Source organism: Larimichthys crocea, chromosome XII, assembly GCF_000972845.2.
Source record: "Larimichthys crocea isolate SSNF chromosome XII, L_crocea_2.0, whole genome shotgun sequence".
NCBI classification, from domain to species: Eukaryota; Metazoa; Chordata; class Actinopteri; family Sciaenidae; genus Larimichthys; species Larimichthys crocea.
In genome coordinates, this window is record NC_040022.1 from 4,415,180 (window position 1) to 4,432,735 (window position 17,556).

Here is a 17,556-nt window from a genome sequence, read left to right on the forward strand (position 1 = left end):
GGGGGGGGGGGGGGGGGGGGGGACGCCTCGGGAACACACACCGGGACACTGAGCGAGAAGCATCCCAGCAGATCTTACCTGCGCTCTCTCGGCGTGTCTCTCCTCTTCCTGGATCTCCTCCTGCTGCTGTTGTTGTTTTGTTTTGTTTTTTTTCTTTCTCTTTGGATGCAGTCTGATTTGGACCCGGACGGACAAAACGACCGGAGCAAAGACAATCCCTTCACGGAAAACCTTGGACGGATTTGCACTGCGAGTGCGTAATTACGCGCAGACGGTCTGGCGTTTTTTTATTCCTCTAACTGGCACTGGAGTCTAAAATAGCACTAAAGCAACATTTATGACAATTAAATCTGCCTTTTATCCGGCACTGTTGCATGCCGGTAAAACACTGGTGTATCTATCAGAACGCCTCTTACAGCACGACGCAGCCGTTCGCGTGTCCGGTTTGGGGGCGAAGCCATAAATCTTGAGCCGCCATAAATCTCCAACAATCAAAGCCTACCTACAGCACACAGGCTGGCGGGGACTGCTCGGTCTGGGGCTCGCGGTGCTACTTTACCCTAAAAAACACACCGCGTGCGCGCGCGCTCTCACCCACCTCCCCCCCTCCGCCTGTGCTGCAAAATTCCCCGTATAGCGGGGCCGCTGCGTGCCTGGCCAGCAACACCAGTCAGGGCTCGCGCTTTTTCTTGTCCCCCCCGAACCCTATCCTTTACACCGTCCACGAGAGCTAAAACGTTTTGGAGGGCCCACGGTGCAGCCAGCGCGAGCCTCCAAAGATAAAGCCCTTTGCGTGAGCGTGACGCCGTATTCCCCGGGCTCCCCTCCTCTGCCTCTACCTCTTCTTCTTTATCCACTGCTCTCCCAGTTCACCAAAAAGAGAGGAGCAGAGTCCTCCTGTGCCCTTCAGTGTCTTCCTCTTCCTCTTTCTCCTTCCTGTGGGCTCTTGTGTTTTGGTTCAGGCTAAACCAGAAGCTGACCTCCTCTCTGACCTGTAACCTCACAGAATATTCTACATTTGTCTCTCAAACTTTCCCTCCGTGCGCTTTTGAATTGCTTCATTGATTATCTTTGGAACAGTGAACAGATAACCTGCCTCCTGCCCCCTTCACATCCCTCCTCCTCATCATCATCCTCCACTCCTTCGCTCCCTTCCTGCCTCTCCACCGGTGTTTCGTCCTGGTTCTGCCGGATTGACACCGTGAACTGTTCCTGAACCGGTCCACGGACTGACAGCTAAGACCCGGCCACAAGAGCCCAGGGAGTCGCGGAAGACGAGGAGGAGGAGGAGGAAGGTGTATGTGTGTGTGTGTGTAGGGGGGGTTCTGGTTCTTGTTCCTGTCCAATAGGGGAGTCTGGTTATGAGGTGCTGCAGAGGGGGTTAGCGAGGTTCAGCTTGACCTGCCTGTCCGTCCTGCCTCGCACCGAGGGCCAGATGTTGGTTATTACATGGAGTCAAACTGAGAGCGATCAGAGGAGAGGAAGAGGGAGCGAGAGAGGGGAGGAAGAGCACAGCATTCCGCTGTGATCTGACCTGCGCGTCCCGATCACGGCGGAGACACGGGCCTGTGCGCTGAAAAACACGTCACGGCCACGAGGAACCGATCACAGATGTTCATATTTCATATTTATGCAATCAAGAGAGGATCAAACGCTGCCGTAAACTAAACTAATCTGACGTGAAGTCTGGATGGTGAAAAACTTCAGGATGTCACGGCAGTTGTCCTGTTTTGGCACACAGAAACACACACACACACACACACACACACACACACACACACACCCTCAGAAGGCACAACACTGATCAATAATAACACTATATTTTCTGGAATATTTGATGCAGCTTTAATTGAAATTATGAAATGAATTAATTGATTTTAGAGCTTCAATTTGGACAGTGAACTCATCTCACACTGATGCACTTGGCTTCTCTCTCTCTCTCTGCATTTGTGTTATCTACCCACGCGTATAGACATGCTCTCAGTGCCACACACACACACACACACACACACACACACACACACACACACACACACACACACACACACACACACACACACAGAGGAGAGTGGGAGAGATAAAGCGAGGAAGTTCAATTACACCGAAGCCAAGTCGTTATTTTTAGTTTGCAGAGCTCTGATAAAAGAAAAAGAAGAAGGAGAAGAAGAAGAGGGAGCTCCTCGCGCCTGTTCCTCTCCTTCCTCGTGGAGAAACATTTCCGCCTCGGTCTCTCTTATCGCTCTCGTGCATGTTGCTGCTCTCCGGCCCGGTTAAAAGAAAAAGAAAGAGAAGAAGAAGAAAAAAAAAAGAAGCACAGCTCGCGGGGCTCTGGATACGGTTTCAGCCGCTCATTTTTCACGCGCTTTGAATCACTGCCCTCGCGCAGACGATTATAAATTAGCGCGAGGCTTCTTATTGATTTATTTCCGAACGGGTAATCATCTCCCCGCGAGGAAGAGCCCCGGAAGTACCTGGCGCATGGAGCACGAGACTGGAGAAGAGATAAGAAAACTATGAGTTCAAATAATAATAATAATAATAATAATAATAATAATAATAATAATAATAATAATATTGTATCGTGCTGTTTTATCGTGTGTTATTTTGTCATAAATCACGGCGCCGCTCTCCTCTCGTTACCCGTGATTTAAACGCGCGTTAACGTGTTTTGTTAACATTATTTTCACCACACTTAAATCTCTCGGTCGTTAACGTCCAGCCGCTGCAGATTTATGAGGCCGCGCGCGCCTCTGATTTATGTCCGACCTGTTCGAAGAATCTCGGAGCTCCATTCACATCTTCAAACGTCTCCACACACGATTCCTTTTTTATTATTATTATTATTCTTTTCACTTCAATTCAGAGAGAAACGAAACCCGGATTATTATTTTTTTTTTATCCGCAAGCGATTATTATTATATATTTATATTTATGTGGATGTAAGAGCTTCACGTTTAAATGAACTAGTTCGAACAGCTGTGGGCGGATTGGAACAATAAGCACACCGCTTATCTTATGGATATGGATTATACTTTTTACTGCTGCTGAAATCCACACTGCTGATCGTTCACTGGATTTATTTCACAACCTCTTTTTGTGCAGCTTTTTTTTCTTCTGCGTGTTTGGAACATGCACAGGTTTGCAAAGCAGCCATACTGTGTGTCACAAAAAAACAAACATATTTGTTATGAATATATATTAATTTACTATAGCCAAGTTTCCATGAAACGCTTGTGCGCTGGGTTTTGATCTTTTTTTTTCTGCATTGAAAAGCAAATTTTAAAATTGGGCGACGTCTGTATGAACTTGAGTTCAAATAATTTCTCGTGTTTTCTTCGATATTTTATTTTTTTTAAATCTATTTTTTCTACATTTTTCCTGAGTGTTCGCTCGGCGCATTCACAATCCTTTCTTTCTTTCTTTCTTTCTTTTTGCGTGGGAAAAGAACAGACAAGAAGACAATATGGCTGCCATGCAGTTCCATGTACCGAGTGGGAAGATGCTCCTTATGTGAAGTCTTGTCCGTGTGCCTGCTCGCTTTCATGCGTGTCTGTCAGACGCGTGGGTCTGCACCGACCTTGTCTTTGACCACATGCAACAAAACGATGATTTTTCAGCCGTGGGGGCTTCAGTTCAATGTTAAAAACGAATTCCCACCGAGCTGTTAGTGAGTATAAAATCAGTGTGTGTCACACACGATCACACGTTACGCGTAAAATGCGTAAAATGTTACATTTTAAAGCAAAGCGCGCGTAAATGTATGGCAACAAACAGTAATCAAAAGGCAGAAAATGCACCACCACTCTTTAAACAGCCCCTCACTCCTTTTAATAATTCCCTTTCAGCCTCACCAACATGCCTCAACCAACAGCAGAGCCCTCCTGATGCCACAGAGCTCATCACGCTGCCATTGTCCTACAGCAGCCCTCGGTGTAAACATTAATTCCAGCCTCTGAACCTCTGTGTGTGTGTGTGCTGCCACAAAAGGCTGCTGATGCTTTCAGGACGCAGCGTAGTAACACATTAACGCCATCTCTCTGTTTCCCATGCACGTTTAGATTCTAAAGTATTGTAGTCTGGAAAGCAGCGAGGCCTCACAGGAGTTGTAGTCCTGCTGCAGCAGCGGTAGCAGCTATAATGGATGTCAGACAGGGAGTGATATCATTTCTCAACACCGTTTCAAATATTTGAACTATTTCAGCTCGGTTTGATGTGGAACTATCTTGCCAGACAAAACACACTTAACAGTGGACACATGCCTTGGATAAGATAAGATAAACCAACCCGCCTCTGCTTCTGCTGTTGCTGCCGCCGTGTCCCTTTCACGGCCTCACACTATTTTAATGTCAGGAACTTGTGATTTCACTAATTTTTTTTATTTATATTTTTTTTGTTACGTCAAGCGCGGAACTTCGCTTCAGTGCGCGTCTTTTGAGATGTATTTTCAACGCTTGTGTCACAAGAATCAGATCAGCCCAGGAGGTCGAGATACCCAGCCAAATATTTAAATACATATGAGAAAATAGGAGGAAGGAAATCCTGTCATCCATCCCCCCTCTCTCTCTACCTCTCCCGCTCCCTCTCTCTCTCCGTCCACAGAAATGAGGCGGGATATTGTTTTTGACACGGCGGCGGACAGCAGGAATACACATTTTGAAATGCGCTGCCTCTTGCTGCTGCTGCCATTATGATGTGATGGGAAGCCGCGGAGACGCTCTAATTTGGTTACACTAAGGTTTACACTGGTAGTGATGGCCGAGAGGGGAGAGAGAGAGGGGGGAGTAAGGGAGGGAGGGAGGGAGGGAGGAAGAGCTCAGCCTTTGAAATGTAATTGTGAAGTGATTCTGGGTGCACATCCATCCATCCATCCATCCATCCATCCATCCATCCATCCACTATTACTATTATACAACGACTGTAAAATGCTCTGCTGTTCGTTTATAATAAAATAATGTGATGCTGCGTTCACTGTCCTCTGTCCTTATTGCACTTTGCATATATTACAAAGCTGGCTTCGCACCACAACCACACACACACACACACACACACACACACACACACACACACACACTACTACAGTGAGTTATGAGGTTAGCCGATGAAATCACGTTACTCCATCCCCACCCACCACCACCACCCCCCCACACTTGCCACTCGCAATGGGAACAGGCTCTTACAAATGGCACCACAACCGATTCACAATGTCCCATTGAGGCTTTTTTTTCAGTTTGTTTTTTTATGTAAATAAAGATTTGATGTGCGTGGATGTAAATACGGAGGAAAATATGAATACATATTTTTTTTCCTCCTCTTTTCCCCTCGCCACATTTAAAAGAAGAAAAAAAAAGAGAAGAAGGTCTGATTCACGGTGAAGGCTTTGAGCAAAGGCAGAGACACTGAGTGCTGACATGAATAATGGCGCCCTGCTCCATTCCAGCAGACATCCAAAGAAAACACATGAAGAAGAAGAAAAAAAATGCATAAAGAAAGAAGAAGAAGAAGAAAAAAAAAACACAAGCTCTAGAAAATGAAGGCAGGGTTCAGTCTGGTTTGTGTATGAAGTGAAGCACCTCCTGTCTCCTCTGAGTGCAGCTTTTTCAGAACAATAAGCAGGTGATGAGACAGAAATCCAAAGCCTGACTCTACTAAAACCAGGCCTAACACTACGTCTAGATCTTCTTGACTCCCCTTGGCTGAGCTACTTGGATTGACTCACACCTCCTGGCTAGACAGATGAGCTTTCCCTGGCCGGCAGGTCTCCTTTTTTTAAATTTTTTAAATGAGATTTCATGGCGGCAGAGGCGTGCCCGGTGTGCCAAATTTAAACAAATCTCCCGTTAATTGGTCGCCGCAGTAATTCAAGACCCGGAGCTACAGCCAGCCTCTGTCATACTGAGCGAGAGAAAAGAAAACACCCCTAGTAATAATCAAGTGTAAAAGGCGGAGGGGGTGTGTGTGTGTATGTGTGTGTGTGTGTGTATGTGTGTGAGGGCAGATATAGAGGAGGAGAAAGAGAGCCGGAACAGAAAGAGGAGGAGAACCGAAAGAGAAGCGCTCGGGGCGGCCGTGGCGACGTCTCTTCCTCCTCCTTCTCCGTCTTCTTCCTCTTCTGTTCCGGTGTATCACCGGTCCATCGACCGGCATCCCCCCCCCTCTCTCACATAAACACACACACACACACACACACCTCCGTCTTGCCACAGCGGAGGGGAACGAAACACATGATTTATCGCGGGCAGCACCGTAAACAACAGCACTCCCTCACAAACACACAATGGCAGCCCCGGCCGCACGCTGACACCTTGCCTCACTATAAATCAAGAGAAGTAGCTGGCTGGGAAGAAGAAGAAAAAGATGAGGGGGAGAGAGTGAGAGAGGGAGAGAGAGGGAGGGAGGGATGGACAGAGAGGCAGATAGAGAGAGATGTAGAGGCAGACAGGAGGTGATGGGAGAAAGATGGAGGAGAATATCCAAGTGCTTCTTAAAATATAAACAGCCATCGGCTAACATTGCTCCGCTCCCTCTCTCCCACGCTCTCTCTCCCTCTCTCTCTCTCTCCCCCTCCTCTCTCTCTCTCTCTCTCTCCGGTTTGCAGGCTGCGCGGCTTGCACCGCTCCAACCTATAAACAATGGCTGATGATGATGGGTGGGGGGGTGATGTGTAAACAACACCACGGAAACATGCACGATGAGGAGTAAAAAAAAAAAAACACGGCGTAAAGATGGGTACTTTTTTTGGTTTGTGGGGAAACATATTTACCACGATGTTAAAATAGCCTGTGATTCACTGTGGAGAGGATGCAGGGCGAAGGCGGCGCAGCGGCGTGGAAGATGAGGAAGAAGAAGAAGAAGAAGAAGAAGAAGTGTGGTTTCCCCCCATGCAGTCCGCAATACTCACGGTGTCCACAACGACCCGCAAGACGCACACCCGTCCAAATTTGTTTTATTGCAGCCTCCTTCTCTCTTTTCTCTTCCTCTCTCTCTCTCCGTTGGCGTTTCTCAGTGTCTCCTCTTCTCCCCCCTCTCTCTCTCTCTCTCTCCCTCTCTCTCTCTCACTCTCTCTCTCTCCCCCTTCTCTCCGCTGCTATAGGGGGGCTTGTATTTCTTTTTTCTTTTTTTTTCCTCTTTGAAAGGACAGTTGGATATTTCGACGTCAGACACACACACACCGGAGCGGCACCATGTCTCACCGTTATATTCCTGACCAATACATATCTATTCTGCAACCTCTGCATTAATTATTTAATGAAACACGTGACGTGTTGGGACGGGGCGGGGGGGTGTGGGCTGCTGGAGTTGGTGGAGGAGGGTGTGGGGGGGGTTGGGGGGGCGGGTTATCCGTGCGTGGGACCCATCCGGACCCATCCAGGAATGAGCGTGTGTGTGTGTGTGTGCGTAATGCAGAAAAAAAAAGCAAAAAAAACAAACAAACAAACAAAAAAACATTAAAACACAACTTCTGTTCACCTCTTATGTGTGTTCACGTGTGTGCGCGCTCTAAACTGTGAGCTAAAGCAGGGCAGGCCTGTGACAGATGCACACAGAGAGCGATAAAAGATGATTGTCACCGACTATGTTCGTTTTTTTAAAAAATGACTGCACGCCTCAGACTCTTTCTTCGTTATTCCTCACTGTCATCTCCGCCTCAGCTCGCCGTTAGTCGGCAGAACAAGAGAGAGGGGGGATTCCTCACATTGTCCCGTCTTATATTTATATGTATCTGTTCCCTAGAAATATTCGATGGTGACATATTTTTTATCTGACTGCCGCGCACCGTTTATTTCTGCCACACACTCTCCGGTGTCATGTTTTAACGCGTCCTGGAGCTAAACTAAATATTTAACAGTCACAGTGACCAGAGCCAAATGTGTCAGAGGAAACAAATCACTCCCAGGTTTGTTTGTTTAATTATTCCAAATTCATGTTACGCATCGAAATATGAGAATCACAATCAAATATTTCATTTTATCCCATTAACAAGTTTTTTTTTTCCTATCCTGCCGGGGAGTCCACCGTGCGTAATTTATTTAGGAGAAGGGGCCATTTATTTAAAGAGGAGAGGAACGCGCAGGTAGGACGCGGAACCGAGCTGAGAGATGTGTTTGGAAACGGGGGGAGACAAAGAGATGGAGAGCGAGAAGAAGGAGAAGAAGAAGGAGAGAGTGTGAGACAGACGAAGAAACAACGGAGAGACAAAAACCCCCGCCGCGAGGCCACGCAGGGCAGCAACAATAGACCGCTGGAATCCTTTTGGCTCTCGGTCTCTCCCGGTTCCACAGCCCGAGCTCTGACTCTAGGAGAACAATGGAGACTCTAAAGACGAAGAAGAAGAAGAAAAAAAAAAACAACAACACAGGGCTAACCTAGCTGCTAACAAGAAACACTTCAAGGTCAAACAATGGACCGCAGCAGCCCTGAAGACACACTGCTGCTGCTGCTGCTGCTGCTGCTCCATCCTTCAGCATCTCCATCTCCATCCAAACTAACCTCGTTTTATTTTCTGTTTTTGATTGAGCCAATCTGAAACATGTGGGAGGAAAATAAAAGATCTTTAATATCAAATGTAATTAGAAGCAACAGAGCTGCTTTGGTGCTGAGAGAAAAAAAAGAATGTGCAACATGACAAAAGCATGAAAATAAGTATGAAGAAGGGAACACATGCAGTGAACAGATTGTCTGTGGTTTGTTTTTTTTTATTTGTTAGATTTGTTCCTTTTAAAGTCTCCCTCTGACTCCGCGGCGCTTCCTTCAGATTTTTACCCACAACAAGATTGAAATCAAACATTTGCGGTGGTGATGATGGCGTCTGTAATGACGGCCATAAATTATAGCAATCACAGTGTGAAACAACAGCTAAGATAAGTAGCAGCAGAGACCTGCGCCGGCCTGACAACAACAACACATCACACACACACACACAAAAAGCAGTTCTGTAAACTTGGCACAGACGCATGCGAAAAAAAAAAAACATTTCATCACTAAATATCAGAATTATGACGGGTGTAGGAGGGTGGAGGGGTTGTAGAGGATGAGAAATTTTAACTGTGGTGTTGTAAAGCAGTAGCTGAAGCATCATAATCCGACTTTTAATGCTGGCAGACTCCCGCCATGACAACAGAAAACACAGAGGAATGTCTTTGTGACGCGCAACTTGGAGACAGCAAATTCATTTTTAAAGCTTCCAAATGATGAAAATAACCCAAACACACGGCTATAAAAACGCTTAAAAGAATCCGCGTATTTACAGAAAATTACATGTTTTTATTTCTTTCCCCCCCTTGATAAAACTCTCACATCCTGACATCTTATTAAAACTGTTATTTTAACATTTAATAACGCGCCGCGGAATAAAAGTAAAAGGCGATAATTGGAGTAAAGGTTGGAGCTGTGCGGGATGTTGGGGGGTCTGTTGGTCCGTGATGGATTAAGACAGGTAGATTCTTGGTGCTCGTTAATGATTCACCAAAGCTTTGAATAAAAAAAACTGAAAATGTCTCTTTGTTCAAGTGGAGCAAGAGCGTGAGTAAAAACGCCATGTATTGCGTGATGATGCGCTTAGACACCAGAAAAAAAGACAGATATTATTATTATTATTATTATTATTATTATTATTATTATTACAGCTGTTGTTGTTGTCTGATCTGAGCACATATGAAAAGACAGCCACATTAAGAGAGACAGAGACAGAGGGAGATTGATTTACCAAGCCCCGACATCTCGCCTTTTCCTGCGGCTCGTAAATCTGTCTCGAGACGGCAGCACGCGCGCACAACCGCTTTTTTGAAATATATTCTTCTCCCCGCGCGAGACGTGAGGTCTTCCCCACTGTTACGGGATCACACCAGAGACATCCCCCGACCATAGCCCGGAATATCTCTGCGTCACGTGTGTACACAAATATAAAAAAAGAATCAATAATTAATAAGATATTAGTTTTGTTTTTTTGTAATGCGTCTGTAAGCATGCACGCCCTCGTTACTGTGTTATTATTATTGTTGCTATTATTATAAAGGAAACCGGATCCATCATAGTTGAAAGCCATCCTCGTGCAGCCGCATTAAATATGAAGTACAGTGTGTTTTAATGACTGTTTGCTTGTCAGCCTTGACAGGATCAATGAGTCCTGTTCAAAGACTCAAAGAGCCTCAGCACTGAGAGAGAGCTGAGCTGAGCTCAGATCAGTTTATGTCTGAACATTTTTGAACGATCTTTAACACTTTATTGTTTTGTTTTTTTTAGCTCCCGGATGTGTGCGCACTTCACTGACGTGTGAGCTTTAGTGCTGCCATAAAGCACCGCTGAGCACGTGCTAAAATCAACAAACTCTGCCACTTGAACAGCTGATGAGATGTTACACTGAAAGCATGGACACACGGCGGCTTATCACCAATCCAAACAATCCATAGATATATATAGAGAGATATTAATGTTCATAATTCAGGACACCACCAGTATGTTGATGTTGTTGTTGTGCGTGATGACTGCGCGTCACGTATTGATGAAGGTAAAGAGGTTCAGAGGGGCTGTTTAATACTTTTAGTATCAATACGCGCGCACTAACCTAATGCTCCGCCATTAGTCACACAGGCCGCAAATTATTTATCACTCGCATCTAACGGATATGAGAGCTGCTGTAACACACACACACACACACACACACACACACACACACACACACACACACACACACACACACACACAGGACGGTAGGATCATCACTTTGTAGGCCTGCTCACTCCAGCTCAGCCAAACATCAGGATCAGTTTACAGCTCGAGATGAAACCGATATAAAATGGTTGAGAGGTGAGTTCAACACAAAAATGATACATTTCAATACTTAATGAAAGAGTTGTGTCACGTGTTTGACTGATTGAGAACAGGGTGAGAGACTCACACTTTTCTAACTCTGATTTTATTTTTTTTAATGAGTTCATCAGCTGAAGACGCGCAGCCACCACAGCAGCCTGCGCATCTATAAAAAGCCTCGGCGTACGCGCATGTTGCAACTTGGCAACCATTATTTGGCTCTCTCTTTTTAATACTTAATACATGTCTACTTTTAAATGGCTCGCACGCTCTCTAACTCTCTAACACACACACACATTCACAAAGACACACACACACACACACAGCCGGTGCAGTAGTAAAAGCCTGGCAGCCATATATCTCTCGTGACGACCTCCTCCTGCAGCCCGCGCGCCTGCACCGTGACCTCCTCGGCTCCTCGCGCTCTCCAGAATAATAAATTTCTCGGGCAACACGACTGCAACGAGCGCGAGGCGAAAAAAAAAAAAAAGAAGAAGAAGAAAAAAAAACGCGCGGGCGATTTGTCTGGCAATTAGCAAACCACCGCGAGACTCCCCGGGCCAAAAGAGAGAGAGAGAGAGAGAGAGAGAGAGAGGTTACGAAGTTGGTGTAACTGTGTGTTTGCTGGTGGAGTGTGTGCCAGCTAGATGACCCAGCGAACACGTGAGAAATATTTGGTGCCTGGGACTTGAACGTGCACGTGTGTGTGTGTGTGTGTGTGTGTGTGTGTGTGTGTGTGTGTGTGTGTGTGTGTGTGTGTGTGTGAACCATGAAAGCCTGCAGCTTCCTGTGTAAAGCTGCTGTTGAAACATCAGCTCCATCAGCTGCTCCAAACACCACACTGACAGCAGCCTCTCTGCAAACTGCAAGCCACTCTGACCCCCCCCCCCCCCCCCCCCCCCCCTTCCTTTTTTATATTTATTTTATTTTTTTATTTTTTTTAAACTTCACAGTTATTTAACTGCTAATCCCACCGAGATTACCCAAACAAATCTCCTCTCAGATGGAGAGGAGCACATCAGGGGAAGTGTTAAAGCCTCAGAAAAAAGAAAGAACAACATGAGTCACTGGCGAGAGGAGCAGGAAACAGAAAAGTAATGTGTGCTCTCACTAAGTAAGAGCTCAGCGGGTGTTTCTGCAGCAGCAGAGCAGCAGGACTTTTAATTTAACAAGCCGTGTTTTTAATGAACCTGCATGAGCTCAGGGCAGGAATTAGATTTTTACTCCATTCGAGGTTTTATGCTGAGAAACTTCACCAAGCACTCACACGACAGAGCTGCAGAGCTGCGGCGTTGATGCTGCCTTCATTTGCCTGCATGAACGCAACATTTCTCACATGAAAACACACTGCAAACACTTCACATCTCCCCCTGAAGGACTACAGCTGCACTCAACAGTCAGTACACCTGAATGACCCTGAAGCTTCACACCGGCCGCACGTTCAAAGGCCACGTCATATCCAGCATCGCTGGCAAACCCTCAGTGCCATGTACTGTGTCACCATCATGCTGCCCTGACCCCTCATACATCTCATCATACTTTGCTCTCTTAATATCTGTTTCACTTTGCAGAGAGTGTTTCATGTAACCAAAGAGCAGAAAAACACACAAAAGCCACATGAGAAGTTCAGCTTTGTTTGGGTCATGGTTTGTGATGAAGGGTGGCTCCATGTGCTGTGTGGGTGGAGATGGCTTTCAAAAGCTGCAGGGTTTTTTTTGTACTGCTTGAAAAAATGGAAAGAACAAAAAAAGGGATACTTTCTGGACTTAAATATGCACATGTGGAGACAAAAATAGCTACCCCTAACCCTAAAATAACTCCAACAGACTGGCATGAGCATGCTGTGACGATGAAAACACTAAAAAAAAGAACACTTTAGAGTTTTCTGTTGAAATATTGAAAATTGTTGAGTGTTGAGTTGTGAATTTTTGGCAGCAGATGTCTGGCAAATATTCTTTAATTACTGCCAAATGAAATACAGTATTGGCTGATTTAAAACATATGTTAGATGATTTTCTGTTTGATTCTATCTAAGCAAAGCTGCATTGATGTTTTGGCTGTCGAGGTGGCTGAAAACACAGATTTGAGCGTATATTAAATACAAAACGAAGACTTTCGTTTAAAACATACTCAATATATTTTGGAGTGGATACAGACACTGTGGTATCATATTGATCCCAAAGGTGCTGTGACCTCTGACCTTTCAACTCATGTGCTGCTGGACTGCAAGTAAGAACTGACTAATATGTCATTTAAAGTCAAAACATCCAGCTGGCAAGGATGCAGATCTGTGTTGGGTGGGTGGTGGGGGTCTTTAAAAGTGACATGGTTTACTCAGTCTGTGTTTATGTGGAGAGTTTAAACATTCGGACCCATCTGGGTGAAACTGCTGCACCGAGAAATGAACCGAGATGTCACTGCTTAAACAAAATGTGCAACTTTATCAGGTTATAATAACTGTAACATGAGAAATATGTGGAGGGAAGTTTAACAAGAGACAAAAAAGTCACAGGTCTGATCACAGGAAGAGTCTTAAAGCGACACTGAAGCACATCCTGCTTCCTGAGCACAGCGCTGCAACGTCTGGAGATGAATTATGTATTTCAGAAGTGGATTGGAGTTTTAGATGCCATCATCAGAGCACACGCTGCACGTGATGTGAAAATATGTGTTGGCATGAATTCGAATGACTCATGGGTAATTTTTGTAGAAAAAAAACAGTCTGGAATCTTCGGACACTGACTGAGATGTGCAGCTTTCATTGTAAGTGAGTGTAAACATGGAGCCATCAGTGGGTCTGACAATGTGCAAGAGATGACAGAGGTACTGTGAGAACCTACACTTTAATGGCAGTGAATGCAAACCAGACTGACCAAGAGCATTTCCCCCCTTATGCCATTGTCCCTTTGATTAATCAGCACTCCCTAACACACACACACACCCCAGCTGCAGGTCAGATTACCAGCCAGGCTGGAAAATGACCACCAGCCCGTTGTCTGTAAATAATGGTAGCTGCAGCTCACTGAATCACTTTTACAGTGAGACTATCAGCGCTCTGGTTTGTTTTATTTACTGGCTGCCGTGAATCCGTTTGTCAAAATGAGTGCCATGAATTTTCCAGGATTTTTACCAAAATATACATGCTCATGTCAAAATTCTCCCCCTGAACATTGCACGGCTGGAAGGTTTAAAGGCTGCTCAGCAGCTTTTCAGCAAGGCAATCAGGAGGGGCAGGCTCTGTTTACACTAAAGTCCCAGTCTGTCCAAATACTGTCTTACATCAGGCTGCACATTCATCCTGTCTAACAGGCCCCTTTCATGCCAGATCATGCTGTTAGGATGTCTCAAACATATCAGTGCTTCAGACTCAGACAGAAAACCAAGTTATGATGCACTCATTGCATTTTACATCACAGTAACATCAGTGAAAACACATTTCAGCCAGTCGAACCATTAAACTAAGAGTCCTCACTGGCCTGTGGCTGACCCCAGCCCAGGTGGCTAGCTTACTTGTCTGTCTGTCTATCTTGTTGTGGGAGCGGAGATATCGCCGCCGTGCCCCCGGGTTACAGTGCCCTGAACTCGGCCTGTTATGACTAAGTGGCCCGAGGGGATCCGGAGGTCTGGGAATGTCCGAGGGAGCGAAGGGTCCAGTGGCATTGCGAGGTCAAGGGGGACCAAAAGTGGTGGGGGTAGTAGTGGTGTGTGTGTGCGGGGGAGTAACCACGGGTCAGCCTCTGGCTTCAGAGCCAGTGGACCTCATCGGTCAGAAAAACGTGTCCCCTGGTTGAACCCTCTGTGGCCGCAGCTTGGCCATCCCGCTGCCCCTGCATGACCATCGATTTTTTTCTCTCACTCTCTTTGCCTTTCCTTCAATACTTATATTTCTCTCATTTGTTTCTCTCACTTCTCCACGCATCGCATCACTCCACGGCCTGCATCCCCCCCATGAGAGGCCTGAGACCCCTTCACCAGAACCGCTGCCCTTTTATTTTCAATCGCGGGGCGGATTGATTTCTGAAGGGGTCAAACAGGAGTGAGTGAGCTTTCCCGAGGCCGCTACTGCTCGACTCAGCAGATACCGGAGGCCTGAGCGCGCACGGCGACCTGCGATCGTTCGCAGTTCATTTGGAGAGCCTCGCAGATCGTTTGTTTTCGAGGTAAATTGTTTTGGAGCGCAACAGCGAGAGTATCCATTAACCAGAGCTCCCCCCAGTTCTTTTAATTTTTCTTTTTCACCCCTCCCTCCTCCCCTCTCCATCCCTCTCCCCATTTGAGCGCCGTATTATTCATATTCCTGCTGCAGTCTCCATAGCCTGTTTGCACCTGGCCGACAAAACACACACGCACACAGACACACACGCAACAGTATCTCATTAAAAGCTATAGGCCTGAAACACAGCAACACTTTATAACCGCAGAAACACAGCCAAGACAAAATGCATAATAAGCTCTGGGTGAACCAGGAATTATTCACGTGGGCCATCCTGTCACACATTAGCTCGAGCGTTTCTGAATTTCCCTGCAGAAACACGAGCCTGCAGAGGAGACTGCGTTAGGTCTGAAGTCCAGAAACACAACACACAAGATGTGCAAGTTTAAAATACACCTTCAGCTGACTCTAAAGAATGGTTAAAAATATACTATTTCCCCATAAGCACCCATCTAAAAAAATACCGTGCGTAAAAGACGCACATTTTTACGCACAACGACAACAGATGCTCAAGAAGCGACAGGCCTCGTAAGTGACACCACCACATCTAACACAAGCCCGTCATCTGTGCCTGTATACTCTGAACGCAAACACACACACATTCTCTCCATCTCTCCCACACACACACCTTCCAACACAAACACGCAGCTCCAAAAGTCCCTGCGCCTAAAAAAAAAAAAAAAAAAAAAAAAAAAAGAATCAAAGGCCCTACGGCCATATGCCCCCTTCGCCTGACCTCGCCAAATGCGCAGGGGGCAATAAAACCATAAAAACGACAACGAGCCGTCAGACACAGGAGAGCAGGAGAGGTAAAGACAGAAAAAAAAGGGAGTTAAAATGAAATTCCCAGGCCTCTTACCTTTGACGCCACCACTGTCAGCGACCTCTGGGCCATCTTCTTCTGCACCGTGAGGGCTCTCTGACTGGTTTGTTGGAGTTTCTTTGGAAGGATTTTCTTCTTTCCAACGAGGAAGAAAAAACTTTTTTTTTCTTCTTCTTATACTTGGGGTGTAAAAAATAGCTTGCTGATGGGTGGGAAGGGGAGGTGTTGCATGAGTTTTATGTGTGTGCGTGAGGGAGGAAGGGAGGGAGGGAGGGATGGGGGGGGGGGGGGGGAGGAGGTGGAGGGGGGGGGTGTCTTCCAAGTGTCTTCCAAGACGTCTTCTTTTTCTCCTCCTCTGTCTGTCTCCCTCTCTGCTGGCAGAAGGGGTCTTGTGTGTGGCTGCCGGATGACAATAGAGAAGAAGGAGAAGGAGGAGAAGTGTTTAAAGAAAGACAAGTGATTAATGATTTTTTCTTGTTATAATTCTCGCATTTTTCTTTGGAGGGTTGCCGTCCCCTCTTTCCTGTCCACAAAATAATGGCGGTGAACTTTTTTTTTTTTCAGTTAGGGGTAGGGGGGGGGGTGGTTGTGGGCAAAATCTGCTCCCATTCAGAGAAGCAGCAGAAGGCCTCGCTGATAAAAGGAAGGCTGGAGAAAGAAAAAAAAAAAAAGAATAAAGATTCCACGGTGGATTTGATTGTGCGCGGTGTCACCCCGCACGCAAATTCATTTATTTCAACTCGGACTGCGAGTGCTCAGGGGGTTTAAAGGGGTTATTGTGAAGGCACATATGTGTGTGTGAATATTGGATGCGTGCTGTGTGTGTGTGAAGAGGGGGGGTCTCTTTCTTTAGATGCTCCAATATAAGACAATTGGTGTGTAGCGAAAATTACAGCATTCGGACACAAATATTATGTTATGTGAGGAGAGGTCCAGCGCCTGAGGGTTTGTGTACGTGTGTGTGGAGGATATTAAACCTTATAGAGCTCACCATAGAAGAAGGAATATATATATTATATATATTTATCTATTATATATATATATATATATATATGCGTGGCTTCTTTTGCGCATTGTGGAGCGGGAAGGCGCTGTAGTTGGTTAATATTAACAAAGAAACAATAGAAAATAAAACAGTGGAATTGATTTTTCGCAGTAATGAAACAGTGCGGATGTTTAAAAAAAATGCAGGAGGCTTTACTGCGGCGTGCGCGCGCGTTTTGAGCATATCTAGGTGTACAGTTTGATAGGAGGGCGGATTCAGGCGCTGGGGGAGCCTTTCATAAACAGGAAGAAAACAGATAAATGGGCAGAGGGAGTCTCTGTGGCAAGAGGCCCAGGGAGAAATCAACCAACAAGTAATAGGGAATCTTCTCTGGGCCGAGCAATACGAGCGGACCAATTTGGGGGGCACACTTTTTTTGTTTAAAGTTCATCGAGAGGAATGCTATTTTCTCGTTCTCCCCCCTCTCCTGCTCTATATTTTTCGATACCTGCTCTAAGAAAAGAAAATGAAAATTAATACGGGAGCCGCGCCTTACAAAAGAAGCCATTCGTCTTGTTGATTATCTATTTGGTTGTCAGGGTTTGAGCTATGGCGCCGGCCCGCTCCCTTTTTGTAATATATAAAAAAATAAAAAATAAATAAAACACACATGCGCGCGGAGCACCGGTTCAGAAAACACCGATAGGAAGAGAGAGAGAGAGGGGGAGA

The 17,556-nt window shown here is 45.9% G+C and overlaps 1 protein-coding gene across 4 annotated transcripts in view; it reads right to left on the reverse strand.

The window, feature by feature from the left end:
* The window catches only part of hoxb3a (homeobox B3a), a 48,996-nt gene extending 32,867 nt beyond the window's left edge, over positions 1 to 16,129 (reverse strand). For 2 of the 4 annotated variants that reach the window (XM_019257039.2, XM_019257036.2), the window contains exon 1: positions 15,879 to 16,129. The gene's annotated coding sequence lies outside the window, so the exon portion shown is untranslated. Of the gene's footprint in view, positions 1 to 78; positions 1,301 to 6,898; positions 7,012 to 15,878 lie in introns of those variants that run through there. The other 2 variants (XM_019257037.2, XM_027285261.1) reach the window with 2 other exon arrangements.
* Between the last annotated feature and the right edge of the window lie 1,427 nt (positions 16,130 to 17,556).